The following is an 8,544-nucleotide window of genomic DNA, read 5'->3' on the forward strand; positions in this document are numbered from 1 at the left end:
TATAGACTAGACTATAGACTAGACTATAGACTAGACTATAGACTAGACTATAGACTAGACTATAGACTAGACTATATACTAGACTATAGACTAGGCTATAGACTAGACCATATACTAGACCATAGACTAGACTATAGACTAGACTATAGGCTAGACTATAGCCTAGATTATAGACTAGACTATAAACTAGACTAGAGACTAGACCATAAGACTATAAACTAAAGTAGATTGTAGCTATGTGATAATCTTGTCTAGTTCCTAGTCTATACAAAACAAATTTTAATTAAAAAATATCCGTTACTTAATAAATAGTCTTTTATTTTATAAATTACCTACTTTTAGGCTATTTCCTTTATCCTTAATTAATGTTTTTGAATTAAAGAACATATTTTAAGGATTTCTGCACCCAAACATAATTACACAACTTTTAATTGCCTCCCCTCTAACCTTCCCGCTTTTGGTTAATTTTAAAAAGATTTTCGTTTAATACGTTAATGAAATATTTCACGCTTTTGTAAAATTAATTTCAACAACTCAAAATTGTTGACCCAGTAATTAGTGCATACTTTTAGGAGTGCTTGCTAATAATTTTTCATTATCTAGCCTCAAAAGAAGAACAACAATAACAAGGAAGCCATTATAAGATGGAGATAAATTACATAGGGAAATTAAAATTTTTATAATGAAGAAATATGTAGCATATTTTTTGGGGAAGTTTTAAGGAAAATTGTTTAGTTTAGTAAAGAGTTGGAGTGAGAAAATAGGTCGGTGGGGGTGGTAGGTTGTATTTGTTTAAGTGTATTGAATCGAAAGCCTTTAACAAATTAACACGTACTTAATTTTGTTGTTCTTTTTATTTTAGGGGTAGAGGGGAAGGGGAAATAGTGTATTTTATATTGAATAAATGAAAAAAACGTGCCTTAAATACAGCACGTTTTAACAGCCTCATATTTTAATCATTTATTTTTTTTTTTTTTGGTTTCTGTTATCCTTTCGTAATTTTACAACACTGACATTTAAGGATCTTTACACGCACCATATTGAATGAAAGAAAGAATGAATGACATGCATGTGTACAAGACAAGAGGATGTTGGGCTTTTAAAAAAATACATGGATATACAATTTGCTTAATGTTTTTTTTTTTACGTGGCAACGAAGTAAGGGAAAAGTAGGGTGTTTTTCCAGAGAAATTTGCTAGTTTTAAGTTGAAGAAATAAGCAGTGTATAAGTGTTTCAAAAAGAAAAAGGATAAAGAGCAGTTTTCAGCAGCTTTAACACATTGAAACTGTTTTGACAAACAAATGTAATTTGTTGCTTCTTTTTTTTCGTTAGAAATCTTTAAACAACCAACAATTGAATTAAATTGTTTTGCATCATTTCGTCCTTTTTTCAATTTAGTTTGGGTATTCACACATCTTTGTCCTTTGACTATGTTTTGCCTTAATATTTGTATTGATTGCTGTGCAAATTATTTAACAATATTGAATTATTAATAGACAATTATTTTTTTTGTGACAATCAGTAACAAATTGTATGAAAAATAAATTAAAAATTTTCACCATAAAAAAGGACATATGTCCCTAAGGCCAATTCTTATTTGACACGTGGCAAGTTTGTAGAATGTTCTATTAAACTTTAAAAAATCCCAAAAGATTTAATTTTTATAAAATTTTTCCAAAAAAAATGCAATTTTCTTAAACTTTAAAAATAATTTAATTCCTAAAAGTATGCAATACTTTTTTTGCTTTCGCCAATATCCATTATCACTCAATCAACAATACAATTGGGAAAACCTTTTTCTTTTTTCTTACAATGTTCGCTTGTTTACATTATCTCTGGCCTAATTTCCATAAGAGTGTGAATAAATATTCATTAGAGTCTTAATAAAAGCGTCTTAAAATCTTAAAATTTCAACAACAACAGGATTCATTATAGTTACAGCAAATTGATAGGCAGGCTACGATGAACAACAACAACAAATATTTTTTGATATTTTTAGTAAATTAAAAGAAACAGAATAGAACAACACTACACACACACACACTATTCACAAGTAAAAGCAACAAGAAAAAAGGTCGTAGTGATTAGAAATAATAACTTAAATAAATATAAGCCTATTTTTAGGCGTTGAATACAATCGGATTGAAAGGAACAACTGTAAATACATAACTGGAGGGAAGGACAAACAAGCAAACAAACAAACAGAGAGAGATTGATATTCTCTGACAGTGTAGTAGTAAATGACATGACTGAACAACAGCAATAGAAATTTGATAGACAATAACAGTAATATTTGAAAAAGTCTTTCCTAACTACACCAAACAAACAAACATCCCCTCTCCTCCTCCACCTGACAGGCATTTGTGCTTGAATAAAAACATGGACTATTGATAGATGATTATGTGTCCAATGGATGGCGTTTGTAGATAAGAAATTATGTATTGGAATTGTTAAACCAACATGTTTAGTTTTAACAAATGATATATCTTTTCAAAACTGTTGCAGGCTTTTAGGCTTATTGAAACAAAAAAAAACATTTTTCAAATTAAATAAACAATCTTAATGAAAAATTTTTATAATTAAACTTCAAAATAAGCAAACAACCTAAAAGTAGGCTTTATTTTAAAAAGCTTAAACAAACAACAACTAAAAGTAGACTATACTTTTTTGTTTAATATAAAAATTTACCCAAAAGTATACTTCATTATATACAACAATAGATTTAACAATTTGTTGCTCTTTTACTTTTCTCTTCTAACAGCCTAAAATTATGCTTCATTTAAAATTTTGCTATTAGCATATAAATGAAATATATGTTTATGTGTTTATGTTTTATTTAGATACAATACAATTCCCGCCTAACCTATACACATACATAAGTACATAAAAATAAGAAGTGACTTTTATATATTTTGCTTTCATCTTCATTACTTTGTCATCAATTCATTTGATTTTTCTTTGCTGTCTAAAAATATGTTTCATTTTCTAGCTTTGCAGTGGTCATAAAAATTTGTTGTTATATTTCCTTTAACAATCCTTCATAATTTTAATGACAGCTATAACAACAACAACAACAACAACAGCAAACAATACCAATATGTCAATACAAGATTTTAATGATTTCAACATGTGTTTCTTTTTGAGGTTTTGTACAACAAAACAGAAAAATCAATTCACTTTTCTAACCAAAATAATGACAATCAAATTAAATTTTTGTTAACAATAAAATTTAACTGACATCAAAATGTTTTGCGGTTTGAAGTGGGCATATAGTGAAGTGTTTGGTATTTAAGTAGTAAAAATAATCTATAGTCAAGACTATATATCAGTCTATAGTCAAGACTATAGATCAGTCTACAGTCAAGAATATAGATAACAATATAGCCAAGATTATAGATCACTCTATAGTCAAGACTATAGATCAATCTATAGTCAAGACTATAGATCACTCTATAGTCAAGACTATAGATCAATCTATAGTCAAGACTATAGATCACTCTATAGTCAAGACTATAGGTCACTCTATAGTCAACACTATAGATCACTCCATAGTCAAGACTACAGACCACTCTATAGTCAAGACTATAGATCACCCTATAGTCAAGACTATAAATCTCTCTATAGTCAAGACTATAGACCAATCTATAGTGTAGACTATAGATCAATCTATAGTGTAGACTATATATCACTCTATAGTCTATACTATAGATCACACTATAGTCTATACTATAGATCACTCCATAGTCAAGACTATAGATCAGTCTATTGTCAAGACTATAGATCAGTCTATAGTCAAGACTATAGATCAGTCTATAGTCAAGACTATAGATCACTCTATAGTCAAGACTATAGATCACTCTATAGTCAAGACTATAGATCACTCTATAGTCAAGACTATAGATCACTCTATAGTCGAGACTATAGATCACTCTATAGTGTAGACTATAGATAACTCTATTGTCAAGACTAAAGATCGGTCTATTGTCAAGACTGTAGATCAGTCTTTGAACAATACTATAGATCAGTATATGTAGTTAGGGCTTTATGTAAATTAACAGTTTAAAATACATATTAGGTTATACATCTGCCATTTGTTATTGACATCTTTTGTCTGACATCAATTGTCTGAGAATTAGCAGAATGTCTAACAAAAATACCAGCCATAAATTTGACTAAAAATATGTTGCTTTTAAAAATCTTAAATGAAAATATTCGAGTTGTGTAGGTTTTTGTTTAAGCATTCTTTATATTGCTTATTACACAGATATATAACAAAAACTGCCTATTTTTAGGCGCTTAAGAAAAAAAATATATACTTTTAAAATGAAGAAAACATCTCTAAAGTAAGCAGTTTTTTTTGTAATTTGTACGGTAAACAGTATTGTTGACATTATTACTTAAGTTTTCACATCACGAAATAAAAAGAAAAAACTAAAGCATACTTTAAGTTGTTGTTTTTTTTTTCTGAAATGATATATATCTTAATAATTTTAATGATTCATAATTCAACAACAACAACAGTAAAAAAAACACGTAAAAGTTTTTATGTATATTATATGACTGGTTGTGTTTGTTTGTGGTTTACAGCTTTAGAAACATTTCAATTTATTTTATTGCCCAAGTAAGAACATATACATACATATTTCATTTAATAAAGCATAACTTAAGGCTTAGAATAATGCAATGTTGAGAGGTAATGCTACATAGGTAGTTGGTTGAATAATATAAAAAATTGTTTTTTTTTCAAGCATGTGTATGTAAATTTGTGTTGTTATTAAACTGAAGACCTTTAATAGAATAGTTTACTACTTTAATTTGTTTTGTAAAGCATACCTTAGGGATGTTTGAGCAAGACAAAAAAATGAGTTGTGTTTTGAATAAAAGATTTGAAAACTGTTTTATAATTAGTTTAGTTATTATGCTAGATGCTTTCTAATAAGATTTTGGTTTAAAGTGCATGACTGCTTAATAAGTATAGTATACTTTAGGGAGTTTTAAAAGACAATATTGTCATAATAATACTTTAATCTTATGATTACATGAATTTTTTCTCTTTAGTTTTCCTAACAATTAAAATTTGATTCTTTGTATTTGTTAAGTTTACAAATAAAGTCTTCTTTAAGGTAATTCTCTTAACAGGTTGTACTTTTCATAATACTTAGCCTACTTTAAGGCTAAATGTTTAAATATCTTTCTATTGTAGACAAATGTGTAATAAAAAGTTTTTATCCTACACAGACATCAATAATTTGTGATTTAAATTAAATGTATAAAATACTGAAAGTCTACATTTTGTAAAGTGATAAAAGACAAGCATAACTTTAGGCTGCCAAGTAAAAATTTAACACTGAATTAAAGGAAACCTTTTTCTAGTCTTTTTATAAATTATTTAAACTTCCCTACCAAACCATAACTTAAAAAAGGTATTTCTTTTAACAAACATACATACTTTAATGTCACTTGTTAAAGCATACATTTTGGCTTGTTAATTATAACATTAAACACATTTTCCACTGTCTACTACTACTTTTACAAATCCTTAAACATGTTTTTCTTTTTTTGTTGTTTTGCTTTCTCTTGAACTAAATGGTCACTTTGTTTTTTGTCTGCCTTTTGGGGGGGTGTTGTATAGGTAGTGCTTTGTTTTTCATGTTTGACAAACTCTGCGTGTTACTTAAATGCTGTTGTTGAAATATTTGCTAAAATCTAAAGCATAGCCAAAGGCGTTTTGTTCTTATAATAAAGTTGTAATAGTTGTGGCTAGAAAATGTTAAGGAAATGGTTTAAATTTTTTTGCCGAAAAAAAAATTCTAATAAAAAGAAACTTAAAAGCATATTTTCAAGGTAAATATTGTATAGTTATTAATATTTAAAAAATATAAAGTATACTTTTAGGGGATTAGTATAAGAAGGTTTAAAAAAAATGAATTTCAAAGAAATAAAAGGTAAACAAATATAAGAAGTTTTCAAATTTGGGAATATTATTAAATTTTTTGCTATTCTTTGGAAAAAGTATACATTTATACTTTTTTTTTTTTTAAAGTAGTAAATATACTACTATTTTAAAAAACTTTTTGAAATACTTGTGTAACAGTTTTTGTAATAAATTTTATAGTATAGACATGATAAAAACATAACATTTAAGTGTTTTTAGGGTTTTTTAAAAAAAAAAGTAGTAGAAATACTACTATTTTAAAAAAAAGTTAAAAATTAATTTTATAATAAATTTAAACAAATTCTGAGTGTAAAAAGTTATTCACACGGTTTTTTGCACATTTTTTAAAAAAGTAGTAGAAATACTACTATTTCAAAAAATTGCTAAAATACATTAAAAATTAGTTTTTTAAAGAATTCTTAAGCTTTAAAAACTACTAACAAGGCTTTTTACACATTTTTTAAAAAAAGTAGTAGAAATACTACTTTTCCAAAAAATTACTAAAAACAAACATTTTTACAGTTTTTCTTTAAATTTTACAGTTAAGATGTGATATTGAAACGTTTTTCTAATAAAATTTATACTATTTATATAATATTTTAGCGATTTTAGACGTTTTTGAAAAAAAGTAGTAGAAATACTACTTTTTTAAATAATGTTAAAAATTAGTTTTTTAAAAATTCTTAAGCATTTCTATGCTTTAAAACTATTAACAAGGCTTTTTACATATTTTTTAAAAAAAGTAGTAGAAACACTACTTTTCCAAAAAATTACTAAAAACAAACATTTTTACAGTTTTTCTTTAAATTTCACAGTTTAGATGAGATATTCAAACGTTTTTCTAATAAATTTCATACTTTTTATATATATTTTCGTGATTTTGGACATTTGTTAAAAAGTAGTAGATATATGTACTACTATTTGAAAAAAAAAAAAATAAAAATTAGTTTTTTTAACTCTAAAACATTTATGTGCCTTAAAAGCTTTTTAAAAGGGTTTTTTACAGATTTAAAAAAAAGTAGTAGAAATACTACTATTTCAAAAAATTGCTAAAATACATTTTTAACAGTTTTCTAATAAATTTCAAACTTTATTTAAAATATTTCAGAGATTTTGGATTTTTTAAAAAAAGTAGTAGAAATACTACTATTTCAAAAGTAGTTAAAAATTTGTTTTTTTAGAATTCTAAAGCATTTTTGTGCCTAAAAAGCTATTTCCAAGGGTTTTTACACATTTTTAAAAAAGTAGTAGAAAAACTACTATTTCAAAAATTTACTAATATACATTTTTAAAAAAGTAGTAGAAAAACTACTATTTCAAAAAATTACTAAAATACCTTTTTAACAAGTCTCTAATAAATTTTATAGTTTTAACATGATATTTTAGAGATTTTGGACTTTTTTTAAAAAAGTAGTAGAAATACTACTATTTTAAAATAAGCTAAAAATTAGATTTATAGAAATATTAAAGCATTTCTCGGCTTAAAAAATCATTTACAAGGGTTTTTGTAATTTTTTAAAAAAGTAGTAGATATACTACTATTTTTAAAATCTAACAAAAACCTATATCTTATTGCTTTACATGATCTGTTGTATGGAAAATGAATTGAAAAATGTATTATACTACTTTTTTTCAAAAACCCATAAGATTCTTCTTTACAAAAATCTAAATAATTTTTATGCAATTCCTGTTTTTAATTAAATTTTATTGCTTTTCCTTTCCATCAACTTACACCTACTAAATCTAAAAAAACAATCTTTAAATTACTATTGGCTGTTAACAGGTGTTAATCATTTGTTTTTTTCAACACACACACACACATACTTTTTAAACTAAACACTAAATAAAACAATAACAAAAAATCTATTTAAATTAAACATATACAAATATTTTATTCACAGTTGTTTTTTTTTTTTTGCTTATAACAAAAAAAAAACATACAAATAGAATTGAATTGATTTTAAACATATAAACTGAGAATGAACAAAAGCCACCATTAACATGAACAAATTGTAGAGAAGGAAATCAAGTGCAATAAAACCAAACAAAAAAACAACAACAACATGATAATGATAATTGAATGTTTTTGAATGCTGATGATGAGTATAGTATGATGAGATTGACTGAGTATACATATGTGGTTAAAATGTGATAAAGAGCTTTCTAAAATAATATGCGAAAAAATGACAAAAGCCAAAAGGATTTATGATTTCTGTTGTTATTTTATTTATTGCATAGAAAATTTATTTGTCAGAAAATACATAAATATTTAAATGAATTTATTTTTATCTACTTTTTTTCGAAAATAATTTTTACAGAAATGTGTGGAGAATTTGTTTTTCCATATGTTGCAAGCAATTTCGTAAAGTTTTTAAATAGTTTTTATAAAAGTTTTGACAAAAAGTAGTAAAAGTAACTTTTACACTTTTTAAAATGTTTGTTCTGGCTAAAAAAGTTATGTTATTGATTTATATGCGTTTTTTTTTTTCTAGTTCAGTTTTAGTTCTGTTCTAGTTCTGTTCTAGTTCTGTACTAGTTCTGTTCTAGTTCTGTTCTAGTTCTGTTCTAGTTCTGTTCTAGTTCTGTTCTAGTTCTGTTCTAGTTCTGT

The sequence above is a fragment of the Lucilia cuprina genome, chromosome 3, assembly GCF_022045245.1.
Source record: "Lucilia cuprina isolate Lc7/37 chromosome 3, ASM2204524v1, whole genome shotgun sequence".
NCBI classification, from domain to species: domain Eukaryota; kingdom Metazoa; phylum Arthropoda; class Insecta; order Diptera; family Calliphoridae; genus Lucilia; species Lucilia cuprina.